General features: G+C 47.7%; 1 long non-coding RNA gene across 15 annotated transcripts in view; it reads left to right on the top strand.

Moving 5' to 3' along the window:
• Positions 1–11,856: 11,856 nt before the first annotated feature.
• The window catches only part of LOC135409427 (uncharacterized), a 159,614-nt gene continuing 157,923 nt past the window's right edge, over positions 11,857–13,547 (top strand). For 7 of the 15 annotated variants that reach the window (XR_010428185.1, XR_010428207.1, XR_010428196.1 and 4 more), the window contains exon 1: positions 11,903–12,023. This is a non-coding gene — a long non-coding RNA (uncharacterized LOC135409427). Of the gene's footprint in view, positions 12,024–13,547 lie in introns of all 15 variants that reach the window. The other 8 variants (XR_010428199.1, XR_010428187.1, XR_010428204.1 and 5 more) reach the window with 6 other exon arrangements.

Below are 13,547 nucleotides of genomic sequence, written 5' to 3'. Positions count from 1 at the left end.
GAGTGAGAGCTTCTTTCCACTCCTTTTTCTCCCATTAATCTGCTCCTTGATGACAGCAGAACCAAACAAAACTTCTCGGTGCAGGTAGTTCCTGTGATCTACTGCCCGGCTGAGTGTCTGACAAAGCCCTTTTTGGCTTGTGACCAAGGCTGTGATGCTCTGCGGATGAATTAGGGGAAGAGGGATCAACGCTGCAACTGTGTAGATACAGCAAATGTGAACTAAAGGTTTGAGTGCTTCCCTACGGTACAGAAACATCCCCACTCTGCCTCCCCTGCATAAAAATGGTGTCTGCAATGCCAGATGGTCTCCTACCCCAGCACTGGACAGACCTCGCAGTGCTAAGCTTCCAAATTTTTTTAGTCATATTTATGCAGTTAATTTAGGTTTATACAGTCTGATATAGGCAATGATATGGGTTCTCATTTGAGTGCACTACAATGTCTCCTTAAATAATTTGGGTTTATTCATATGTCCCAGGAAAGAAAACGTGCTCTGTAACAACTGCTGCCTGGACAAGGCTTTCCAATAAGAGCACTTTCGGGAATCATAGAATCATAGAATCATCTGGGTTGGAAAAGACCTCTGAGATCATGAAGTCCAACCCTTGATCCAACACTGCCGTGGTTACTGGACCACAGCACTAAGTGCCACATCCAGTCTCATCTTAAAAACCTCCAATGACGGAGACGATGTTTAAGTATCTAAACACAAGTAAAAACGTAGAACATATGATGAGAATGCTGGATCAGACAGCAAAAATGAACTTTCCACACCCCGTTTTCCTCTGGATTGTGCCACTATTCCACACTTTACTAATGTATTTTTAGACTACATAATGAAATAATTAATAGAGGAATAAACTAAATCTAAATTAAAAGGATGCAACAAGGTATATAGCGAGCATTATGCTATAAACCATGTTCAATGCACATAAAAATTTCAGAGAAATCAAATGTGATCCATTAGTTTCTGAGGAACCTGAACAAAGATATTTCTGCCTTGGACTGGGCTGTCTTTTCAACAGTAAACAGCATCACTACAGAATTGCTACAACTGAGCTTTCAAATATTAGAGTTTTTATAGTATTTAAATGTGTTGGACAGGAGATGAAAAGGAAATTTGGGGGGTTTTGTATTTTGGTTTGGTTTTTTGTTTGGTTGGATTTTTTATTTTGTTTTTGTTTTATGTGTTTGGTTTTTTGTTTGTTTTTTTTTTCTACTTTTATCAACTAAGTATATTTCACAGAGATTTTCCAAAAAGAAATCCACCAGACTCTAATAGTTCATCAATTGGCTGCAGACATTGTGATTTGCAATGGATTCAGAGAAGAAAATCCATAATATTTTGATAAATTGTGCTGTTTTATAATATTAATTTGAGCTGCAAAACTCCTCTCATCTTGGGCAAAGCAGATTTTTCTTTGGGCACACGTAAAATCTTATTATGTGTTCTCATTATCATTCATCATTATGGTAAAGAGTAAGATAATACTGTATTGTGCCTAGACTTGAACACTTTAAGGGAATGTAAAAGGCTATATGAATATCTTATGAAGTGATTGCAAAATAAAATTGACATCAAAGTGATTCGACTATGTAACATATTATTCCCTCTCTGTAAAATTGAATTCTTACTGAAAAAAGCTTTTCTTCTTTTGAATTTGTGAAAGAAAAAACATAAGCCTCCTGCCCTTATGGAACAATATGGCATTTTCCCATGTTTACAAGGACAAATTTATGCATCCTCATGTGTACTTTTATTTGAAATTTAATTTTTGATACTTGATTAACTTAAATCCAGCCCTTCCCCATTCATTTCAGCATGTTGCCCTAAAACTGAGACCTGAGTGTGACACCCAAAACAGTGAGCACAAACAACAGAAGCATTAACGGGACTTCAGGGGCCAAAATAATCCCCAGATATTAATGACCTGTTTGGCAAGTGGAGGAAAATATCTGGGCAGCGAGGTGGCTGCCACGGAGGTCTGTGCAGCAGCAGTGTGTCACCCATTCTCCAGCTCCTTTTCAACCTCCTTTTTCTTGAAATTGGTAGTCAAATTCCCACTCACATCACACACTCATATTTGGGAATGCTACTTTCCAGAAGATTTTAAGCTCAGCTGACGTTTCCATGAGGTTCCTCTGTAAGTGTGCCTGTTGGTGGCCCTTGGGGACCTTGCTCGGAGGAACATAAATCCCACCAAAGAGCGACGGCTCCTGGAGAGACACAGTGCATTCACATAATACAAAGTACTGATCCAGTGTAAATATACTTTGCCTGTTCAAATCTGCTCAAAATGCTTTGAATGATAAACTTTGTTCTGCCAGATGTTATGACAAATTTGGTGTCCTACCACAGCTTCTCTAAAGTCTTCACAAACACCCCATAGTTTGCAGATCAGTGATGGCGTTCATATGAATCATATTTGTGCTGTTGGATGCTCCAGCCATGCATGGTTTCAGTTTTGTGATTATGAGGCCACTGCAACTTAATTATTCCCTAATTTAGTTGTCTCTGTGTAAATCAGCTTTCAGTTGATACCTTCCTTTGTCTTGGTACGCATTAAGAGCAATATCTCAGCCTCTTCACGAAGCACCACACAAACCACAAAAAACTTATTGACTCCAGCAGGGCCAGGATTACAACCTTAGTTTTGCAATCTTACTTTAATCTTCTCTTAATTAATTTAATTCTGATATCATTATCTAGATTGCCCCATTCATTCAGCATCACAGCATCTATATCTTCATTCTCACTGGCAGGCTTTAGTAACTTTGCAAATGGGGCAGCTCTATCTGCCGTTCCTACCTTTTGATCTTTACTAACAACTTTCCTTTAATGTCTGCTGAGCTCAGCCTTTTATCAGGCAGAGCACTCCACCCTCCCTGGTAGAGGGGGCACTGCTCTGATCAACGTAGGCATGTGGAGCTGAATTTTTACTGTCTGCCTCTCAAGGTGATCCTGCTGGTCCATCCTGGCTCTCCAGCCAGTTTTAAAACCAGTTCAACCAAATCCAATTTAAAACTGAACGGCAGACAGCATTTCATAAACTTTTACAGCCCATTCAAGTTTAGCTAGTTTCAGGACCTGTGTTGTCTCTTCTGGGGGAGTTTCTTCTGATATCTGCCTTGGGTGGACAGTGCTGGTGTGGGTGGGCAAGCACAGTAACCAATAGCTTGCAGTAGGCAGTATAGGCTGAAAAGTATATAATCCATACTGTGCTGTTATTGCATTTACTTTGGTTTATGAAAAGAGCTCAGCTGTTGCCTTTTATTTTTTGCTTAGTGGCACAAAGATGCAATTCTGCTGCCATTTTTGCAGTTAAATTTTAAGGTCCAAACTATTCCACGGTTCTATGACTCAATAGACAAACTGTCCCTTCTTCTGCTTGTCCGCGGTGTGACTGTGACTCAGCTGGTGTGAAGCAGGGACCCAGCAAAGAGGACAGGCATTGCAGCCAGGTCAGAGCAAGAGAAGCCCAGGGGTCAGGGTGCAGACTGGCATAACTTGGGCCCCAAACCATCCCATATGACTGGGATAAAAATTGTTATTCTGGTATAATCTCTTACTAAGTAGAAAAAAAATGTATTAGCATGCCTATGCACACACTACATGGCTGTAACTCTGCTATTTTTTACATGTTTAAATCTTGGTCCACCTCCCTGCTCAAGCAGGGCCATTTGGAGCAGGCTGCCCACAACCATGACCTTTTGTCTGTGACCATGGCTTCTGAATATACCCAAGGATGGAGGCTCCACAACTTCCCTGAGCATTCTGGGCCAGTGCTCACTAAAAAATGTCCTGGTCATGATGGCTTTTTTCCATGGTGCATCTTGTTGTTATACAAGATTCAACATAGAGTATGTCCATTTTCAGAGGAGCTGAGCAGATCCCATTGACTCCAACAGTGGCTGGGAAGGTTCATTGCTTTTAAAGATCAGGCAAAAAAAAAGTGCTATGGTTTTCCTCTCAGGAAAAATTTCAGGATGAAGAGACAACAGTGAAAGGATAAATCTGGAGTACAGACAGACACAAGTACACTGCCTGGCCTCTGCCATTTTTTTCTGAGTAACTTTAAACTCTGATGCACTCTGGCTCTCAGGCAAGGCACGTTTTCAGAAGCTCTCAGATGTCAGTGGATGCAAAGCTCAGCTGAAAACTGAGCACAAATGGAAAATCCTGTCCTTTAGACTCTCGTGGCATGTCAAGGATTTGCTTTAACCTCTTTAAAACTTACCTGCTCTGCCACAGTTTCGCACTTCCATTCACTTGTACCTATGGGCATCATTTGGCTGGAAGACAAACCATCCAAATAGATGAGCATGGCTTCCCTGCCAAGAGCTGACAAAATACAATCATCCCTGAATCCTGAAGACAGAGAATGGACACTGGCAGGAAGGCAAATATGAGCAAGCAGTGTCTGCGTGCTGCTGGTTTTCTTGAGTGATAGTCTGTTTACGTGATGTTTCCATACAATGTGTGCGTTCTCTACCCATCATTGCCGAGGTGAAGCTGTGCAGCACGACAACAAAATAAGCTACTCTGCCTAATAGTGGAAAGGTCTCTTCCTAGCACATATTACAGTTTGCTTAGATGGGTGGTTAAAGATAGTGTGTTGATTTTAACGAAGATTGATAGTCAACATGAATATGCTGCCTGCCTTGCTTCTCTGCTGGATGCTCAGCAGAGAGCCTGGCAAACCTTAAACAATGGAATCGCCTGTTGATTCGGGGATTAAAAGCTGTCTGTGGAAGAGCATGCTGAGAAAATGTGCTGAGAGCTTCTGCTGAAGGGGCTAATTCATAGTCTAGTCAAGTAGCTTTATAACCATGTCTATCATGAATTTTGTTATCAGCATATTGTTTGAATCACAGATCGATGCATACTGATTTTGGCAAATCTAATTAGATTTGATGGGGAAGAACATGGTTGCATTTTTAAGGCTCTGTAGTTCCTATCTTTCTATGTGTAATTTCATTTTTGATTTGTTTAACAGAGATTAAGAGTTGTGAATCATGATACTGTGGAGATGTCAGCCATAGTTATCCCAGTGACTTAGCCAATCCCATCTGTCACCCAACACTGAGAATAAGAGGCTGGGAGTAAGAGCTCCAATGGCTCCCGGTTACATCAGTCAGAACTCAATGTGTGCTCACTGTATGGCCACAGGCAATATATTTTACATATCTGCACCTCAGTTTACATATCTGTGAACTTGGATATAGCATAATATGCATCTTAAGGGCATTATAAGACTTCATTGATCACTACTACTTCTAAACTGCTTCAATTTCTTCTGCTTCCATGGCACAAGATAAAATTAATTATCATAACTTGAGATATGCCAGGGGCACAGCTTGGTGCCTATCTACCTTTGTGAGTACTGTGGCTGCTCTGATTTCAATTTTTGCCTGTTATATGCAGTTGCTTAAATCTCTTCTTGGTACAGCTGTACTCCCAGCCATACATGTGTCCACCATGAGGTCAAGGCTTAAATGGGACATTCTCTAGGACTAAACTGGTGAGATGGTGAGCAGGTCATGATAGATGCCCACCAGATACTTCTCCCTCTCTCCTTAGGTCTTTTCTCCAGTGCTGGTGGAGTTTATTTAGGAGCAGTTTGCCTGTATTCATATTCCCATACTAGGGGGAATCCTGCGTCTTGTAGCTTAGGAGGAGCAGCAGCATCATGGCTGTGAAATGGACTTCTAAATCCCAGGACAGTGTCCTGCTCTGGTGCACACCTTTACCTCTGATGTGGGAGCTGGGAAGAAACGGGGCAGCGCAGGCCAGAGGCTGAGATGGCTTATTGCACTCAGAGTGCAGCCACTCTCTGGGCAGCAGAGAGATGCAAAGAAGGGTGTTGGACCAGGTCTCCCACTTCTTAGGGCGGTGCTGGGTCATTACATGAAACGTGGGCAGTGGTGCCACTGTCACCGGCTGTGCTAATGAGAGCACAAGTCTCCCAGCTGCCTTTGAGGAAGATCCCAGCCCTGCAGCCACAAACCAGCCTGTCCAAGCCCCCAGAGGACCAAGCCCCAATGCCTGCCCCATAGCTGTGCCCACACAGGCAGTGTGGGGCACATTCATAAACTTTGGGAAAGCTAAACTTTAAACATGAGTCCATAAACAGCAACTGGTCTTGAGAGAAGAGGGACTGAAGGTCCAGTGTGGGTTTCACACACCATCCCCCACTTCCCTCCTGTTGCTGGAGGAGCACTGTGCATTGCCCCAAGCTCAGGTTGCAGCTTGGCTGTGTCAACACACCTGTCCTGACAGTTTGTGGGCTGCCAGTGTCACTCTCCCTTGAAAATCGCTCACTTGAACGTTGTATATTTGTTATAGATGAAGAGATTACTGTAAAGGCTAAAAAAGGAAAGTAAACAGAAAGAGAAGGACCCTGGGGATATCATGGTGGTGTATGCCAGCTTGGCTGGTCCAACCTGTTTATAATGTCTAACACAATCATAGGTGCCAAAGAATAACCGACAAGTTAAGCAGTTTCCTCTTTGCAATTTAGCAACAGGATCTTTGTGTGAGGAGAGCAGAGGTCCTGCTGTTTACCCAGGATCCAAGTGCTTCAGGAATGGGCAAGCAGACACCAGGCTCTCCTCTGGAGACTGGTGGCATTTTACCTGCTCTGTGTATCCTCTGTTGCTGTTGAGACATGCAGTCCTCCTGTGGGCACAGGGCTCTCCTGCGACCTGATCTAAGGCTCTTATCTCTCATCTGAGGATGTCTTCATGTCCTGGATATTCTGTCTCTGCTGACAGCATCACTTTCCACTTCCTCTCCCAGGCATGCAACTTTCTGTTGTGATCCTTCACCCTTCACACGAAACAAACTTGACTCCTTCTCCCCAAGGACTAAGTCAGTCCCTTCCTCAGGGACTTCCTTGGGAAATCTGGCTGGGACTCCAGTGTTGCTACCTCTCTCTCTCTTTTTTTGCTCACAGCATCTGTTTTTTTACCAATGATGCTAAACCTCTGGCTCAAGACTTTTGATAACTCTCCCCCCAAACTCAGGCATGCTCATCTCTGGATCTAGTTTCCAACTTCAGTAATGCAGACATTTGGGTTCACTTTACTCCACTGCTTTCTTCTTTCTTAAATCACATTCAAGCCAGTAATTTTAAATGCTCTTCATAATCTCAAATGGAGTCTTTGTACCTCTCTGCCCTACCACTTTATTCTTGCTGTACACTCAGAAGAGTCATATTTCTTTTTTTTTTTTTTTAATTCCACCCTTTTGTGGAATATATGGAGCATCTGAGTCACATGCTCTCATAGCTGGGCTGTCAGTGACAAGTCTATTATTTCTGTGCTTTATACCAACCCTGAATATCCTCTTTCTCTGCTCTGGAGTCACATCTAAGGTACCCTGAATCTATTCTTCATCTCACATTCAACACGGAGAACGCACAGAAGGCAGTTTTGTAAAGTTTTGTCTTTCCAGCAGCTTTGTAAAGTTTTCAGTCTTTTGGATACAGGAATGCATTTCCTTTAGATTAATAAGAGTACTTAAATTAAAAGACTGGGAAATAGAAATAAATTATGATAAGCACCACTGCTTCATACCATTCTTTTATCGCAGAATGGACTTGATATTGGTAAATACAGCAGGGAGGGACATGTAAGGGTGAGAAGAAGAGCCAAGAGAGATCGTATTAAGTCATAGCACTTGTTACAGAACAAATGAGTGTACACTGGTTGTAAATACATTCAGGATGGAAATGAGGTGGTTTCTAATCTTCAGAGGAGAAGAGTTCCAAGATAATACCGAAGAAGGTGAATTGAGGACAAGATACTTATACTTAGCTTAATGCCTTTATGGGCAGGCTAATGTGAAATGTTGGTTTCTATTAGGGGAGGAGTAGATGCAATGACCCAGCCCTTTCTCCTGAGTGTCTGAGATGACTTAGGTTTTTGGACAGTTCCAGAATTAACCTGGAACAAGCTTAATCCCTGGATGAGGGAAGGTATAATTACTGCTATGATTACACACTCTCAGCTGTTTTTTCTGCTGTGTCTCTCCATGACCCATGTTTGGGGGAAATGTGTAGTGGTTTGCTCCAGCCTCTGCTGCACCTACCTGCTCTGGCTGATGACACTTCACTTTCCAGCTGCCTGTGGTCACCAGCTGGAAGCTGTCACCTCTACGCTCTAGTAACCTCAAAGAACACGTGCTCCACTAGCACTTCATCTAACTTGGCCAGCCTTGCCTGACATGGATTAAGAAGTACTCATGTGATCCCTGCTGCCAGCAAAACTGATGAGGTTGTAGGCAGGGAAGAAAAAGCAGAGTGGTGAAGGGCAGAAGGCTTCAGCTGCCACTGCCTCATTGCAGCCTGGCCCTGATCTTTGTCTCAGATCTTTTGGCCTTGAAAGAGTGTGCTGCGTCAGTTGGCCTTGACTTTGCCATGTTTAACTTGCAGGGGTGAACTCAGAGTGATGCAATAGCCTTGTATAAGTGTGCTAAGCTGTCATAAGGATGATTACACTCAAGTGCTTTATTGACATGAGACTATTAGGTCGTAATATGAGATGACTTTTAGAGCACAAACACTAGATAGGCTGCAGGGCTGAGCGACATGAACACAAGGCGTATTCTATGTGCCTGTGGAAAGTGGATCATTTAGTGTTTCCTGCAATGAGAGACCCTGAGTGTGATGGAAACAGTGGGTCCCTCGTGACTGCTGAGGCTCCAGCACCTACCTGCCCTGTAGGGGCATTTCCCATTGCTGTGGGAAATGTTTGGAGGTCACCTGCCAGCCTTCTGCCAGCCTCCTGCCAGCCTCCCTGGAAAGGTATAATGGGTGGCCTGTGAATTTTTATGGGGTCTGGGGTCTGACTTCCAAACCCCAAGGCTGCCTTGCAGTGGACGGGAGCAGCATGTTCTTTTGCCACAGGTTGCAGAGGTCCCTCCAGAAGCCACATCTGGATAACCTTGTGTGACTGTGCTGTGACTTCTCTGTGTGTAAACAGGCAGGCAAACTTCACTCCTCTTTATGATATTTTCTTGGCTTTGTCATGCCAGGAATTGAACATGAGGATACCCATCTCTCGTCTCAGCACACAGAGCTGTGTTCACAGCCATGCTGCTGGTGCTGGTAACACGTGGGCAAATCTGTGGCATTGGGAAAACTAATTTGAGTTGATGTTTTAACAGCAGATTCTCTGTGTGTTTTGCCAAGGAAGGAAGGGAATCCTAGGGAGACAGGAATGAAAACTCAGTTTTCAGGGCTATTTGATACATACTTGTCTTCTACTCTGGCAGTGGGGAGTTGTGAAGGAGTCACCAGGGCCCCATTTAAGGGCAATACTCATGCGAAGGCAGAGTAATAGTTTTATGTCACTGCTTCTCCCAAACTGCAGAGTGGGAATGGGCTTGGAGAAAAGTGTGTCAGGCCGCTCCAGAATAAAGTGTGTCAGGGTGCTCCAGCTGACAAAATGAACCTTTGGTTCCATGAATAACCGTGGATTTTGATCTTTCTCCTGAGTTCACTGATCTTGGGAGGTCATTTATTTAGGACTTGATCTCCAGCCAGCTGTAGGAATATGGGCCAAAGTGATCTCCTCCACCTCTCTTCTGCTGCAGCATATTGCTGAAAGGGATGGCACAAACCCCTTCAATCTACCTGCTTAGGAGAGGTCTCATCTCTCTTATTGTGAGCATGCAAAGCCTCTTTTTACAACCCAGTGTTGTATCTTATTGAGTTGCAGGACCACAGAATTGCAGCTTGGATAAAGCCACATTTTCTAACATTATTTTGTGCCTTTTGCACAAGCATTTGATTCTCCTGTAAAGACTGGGTTGTTCTTGCAGATCAGCTCTTTCTTGCAACAGTCAAAGCATTGTAGGGGAGTTGGGAGCATATGTACTGCTATCCACATGAAGATGTCACTATGCTGGGTATAGACGTGTTCTGTGCAGAGGCTGATTAGCCTGGTGTGACAGTGGCAGCTCCCAGGCTGGGCATCACAACCCAGGCAGGTGCCAACCTCCTCCATACTACAGGAAACACATTGCAGCTCCTGTGTCACTGCAAAGGTGCTGGCGTAGCAGGATTTTTTTAGGTTCTTTCCTGGAGAGAGCAATAGCAGTATGAAGAAAAATCTCACATGGCATTGAAGCTTTTGCTTCATTTCAGGTCCAGCCTGGGACACATTTAATTTTTTCTTAGTTTGTCAAAAAAAAAAAAAAAAGTAAAAAATTAAAATAAAGCTTATTTTGTCCATACACTGGAGACTTGCTCTTGTTCTCTGTTTCACCAGTCTGCAGCGTGTTCTGTATTTTCAGTGTTCTTTTTCTAGTACTTGGAAGGCTGCAAAGCTATTTTCTCTGCTTGTGTGTGGGATGCTTGTATCCTTCTCTCCTGTGATTGTTCGGAGACAGATACAATATGTCAGCACTTGAATTCGGGACGAATGTGATTAAAAAAAAAAAGATTTCTATGAGAAGCAAACTCACAGTGTTTGCAATAAACAGGGTCGAAGGCATCTGTCACGGTGAAAAAATGCAGAGGACGAGCAGTAAAGGCTCCCGTGCTGCCCACCCGCTGATGTTGAAGCTGATCCCGTTTTTCGACAGCACCTTCCTGTCCGAGGGAGCAGGACAGGGTCCTGCAACTTTCCTGCGCACGCTGCGCACCTCCGTGTCGGTGACCCCCGCACCTGCGGAGTGCCGCCAAAAAAAAAATCTGGCAATTTATTTATTTAATTACTTAAATTTCGGGGTACGTCTGCAGCGTTGCCGGCGATGCGATGCAGAGCAGTGCAATGCGGTGCCGGCGGTGCGGTACAGTGAGATGCAGTGACGGTGGGGTGATACGGTGCGGTGCCGGTGAGACGCGGTGCGGTGCCAGAGGCGAGATGCGGTGCCAGAGGTGCCGTGCAGTGCGGTGCAGGCGGAGGGGTGCGGTGAGATGAGATGCGGTGCCGGCGATGCGGTGCCGGTCGAGCACTGTGGTGTCGATGGAGCTGTGCGGTGCCGATGGAGCGGTGAGGTGCTGATGGAGCGGTGCGGTGAGATGCGGTGCAGTGCCAGCGGAGCGATGCGGTGCCAGTGGAGAGGTGCGGTGCCGATGGAGCGGTGCAGTGCTGTTCCAATGGAGCGGTGCCGGTGGAACGGTGCGGTGCGGTGACGGTGGAGCGGTGCGATGAGATGCGGTGCGGGGGGCGCGGTGCCGGTGGAGCGGTGCGGTGCGGGCGGTGCGGGTGGCGCGGTGCCGGTGGAGCGGGGGGGTGAGATGCGGTGCGGGCGGCGCGGTGCCGGTGGAGCGGTGCGGTGCCGATTGAGCGGTGCGGTGAGATGCGGTGCTGGCGGCGCGGTGCCGGTGGAGCGGTGCGGTGAGATGCGGTGCGGGCGGCGCGGTGCCGGTTGAGCGGTGCGGTGAGATGCGGTGCGGGCGGTGCGGTGCCGATGGAGCGGTGCGGTGAGATGCGGTGCGGGCGGCGCGGTGCCGGTGGAGCGGTGCGGTGAGATGCGGTGCTGGCGGCGCGGTGCCGGTGGAGCGGGGGGGTGAGATGCGGTGCGGGCGGCGCGGTGCCGGTGGAGCGGTGCGGTGAGATGCGGTGCTGGCGGCGCGGTGCCGGTGGAGCGGGGGGGTGAGATGCGGTGCGGGCGGCGCGGTGCCGGTGGAGCGGTGCGGTGCGGGCGGTGCGGGCGGCGCGGTGCCGGTGGAGCGGTGCGGTGCGGGCGGCGCGGGCGGCGCGGTGCCGGTGGAGCGGTGCGGTGCGGGCGGTGCGGGCGGCGCGGTGCCGGTGGAGCGGTGCGGTGCGGGCGGTGCGGGCGGCGCGGTGCCGGTGGAGCGGTGCGGTGCGGGCGGTGCGGGGCAGAGGCGGGGGCGGGCCCCTCTCGCTGCCCCGGGCTGCGGCCGCGGGCGGCGGGGGGCGGTGACGTCACAGAGCCGCTCGCCAGCACAACGTTCCATTGAGCCGAGCGCGTGCTCGGGCGAGCACATGGGCAGCGCGGCCCGCGCAGCTCCGCGCCCGCCGGGCCCGGCCCGGGAGCGGGACCCGGTGAGTACCGGGGCCGCGGCCGGGGCGGCGGGGTGCGAGGCGGCGGCGGGGTGCGGGGAGAGCGGGTATTTATTTATTTAATGTGGGTTTGCCTTTACTTTCCCCACCGCCCCCCTCTCCCCCCTCCGTTGTTGCCCGTGCCCCCGGTGGGGCGTGCGGGTCGCGGCGCGGTTCGCAGCCCGGGCGAGGGGGTAGCGCGGATGGGGGGGAGGGGAGGGTGCCTTTCGCGTTATTTATTTATCTTTGTTAAAGCGCTGGGTCGCCCGTGGCCTAAAAATAGCAACTGCACGGCGAGACCCGTGCGGATGCGGAGGAGAGGGCGCCGGGGCACTGTCCGACGGCAAACGCGGCCGCGATGGGGCCGTCGGTGCTGGGGGTCGTCGCGGCTCGGAGTGACCCCGCGCGATGCGTCCATCCCCCGCAGCCCCCCTCCCCCCAGGCTGCCGAACCCGGGGAGGGGGGGAGGAAGAAATGGGTGCCCACCCCCCCCGTCCCGTGGTGTGGGGAGACCCCCGGGTCAGGGAGGTGACGGGGGGTCCCCGCGGCGGCGCGGGCCTGGATGATCCCTCTGTTACTGCGCGGAAAATGCGCGCTGCGCGCAGGCCGGGACGCGGAGCCGGCCTGCTGCTGCCTGCGCTGCCTGCTGCTGCCTGCCTGTGTGTGCGGGGTGAATTAGGTTTTAACCCGCAGCACTGGGCTGCGTTGCTCGGCCACTGTTAGCGTGGTCAGTCTGGTTCTAAGCTGGGTATCAGGAGTGCCTGAAGAACAGACAAGAAGGCTTCTGTGGATATTCCAAGGACCGTTTTTACAAAGGATTTTTTAGGCCGTCTTTCCCTTAAAAAAGTTGTATGGGGATTTTGAGTACAACTTTAATAGGCCCTATTTTATTTTTATACCTAAATAATACTGAAGTGCTTCCATTGACAGGGTGCTTTAAGACTTGGATCTCGGTCTGTTAAGCTGCTGGTTGCTGCATCTTAAAATACTGTGTGGAGAAATCCCAGCAGAACCGAGAATTGTATCTTAGAGATGCTGCAGGCCTTCAGTGAGATCTTTTTAATCCCATCTGCGCTGACAAGTTTAGACATGTTGTCTTGGCCATGTATCTGGTCAGACTGAGACCCACACTAGTTCCTCTTTACTAATATATTAAAAAATGTACGTTATTTAAGTCATTGATTTGGAACAGAAGAGCTTTTCTGAGGGTATATTAGAGTATATTAGGCATTGCTAAATACAAAGAGCACAATATGTTATGTGCACGTTATGGCTGCATGAGATGGGAGTGTTTATTTCTTCATCGAGCAGAAATATAATCTCACTAATGCCAGTTTGCACCAACTGGTGTGGATTATCCTAAACGCATTTATATACACTGCTGCAAAACCTGAAGATATTAAAAAAATGTAGCTCTGAAGTGTCGACATCACTCATAAATAAGGATACATTCTGATACTTAGGTGTCATAAACATGCCATTTCCTTTCGATTGTGACTTTTAAAATTATTTAACAAATATGTATGT

This window comes from Pseudopipra pipra, chromosome 1, assembly GCF_036250125.1.
Source record: "Pseudopipra pipra isolate bDixPip1 chromosome 1, bDixPip1.hap1, whole genome shotgun sequence".
NCBI classification, from domain to species: domain Eukaryota; kingdom Metazoa; phylum Chordata; class Aves; order Passeriformes; family Pipridae; genus Pseudopipra; species Pseudopipra pipra.
Note: the sequence above shows the minus strand (reverse complement) of the source record. Positions and strands in the feature narration are given on the sequence as shown.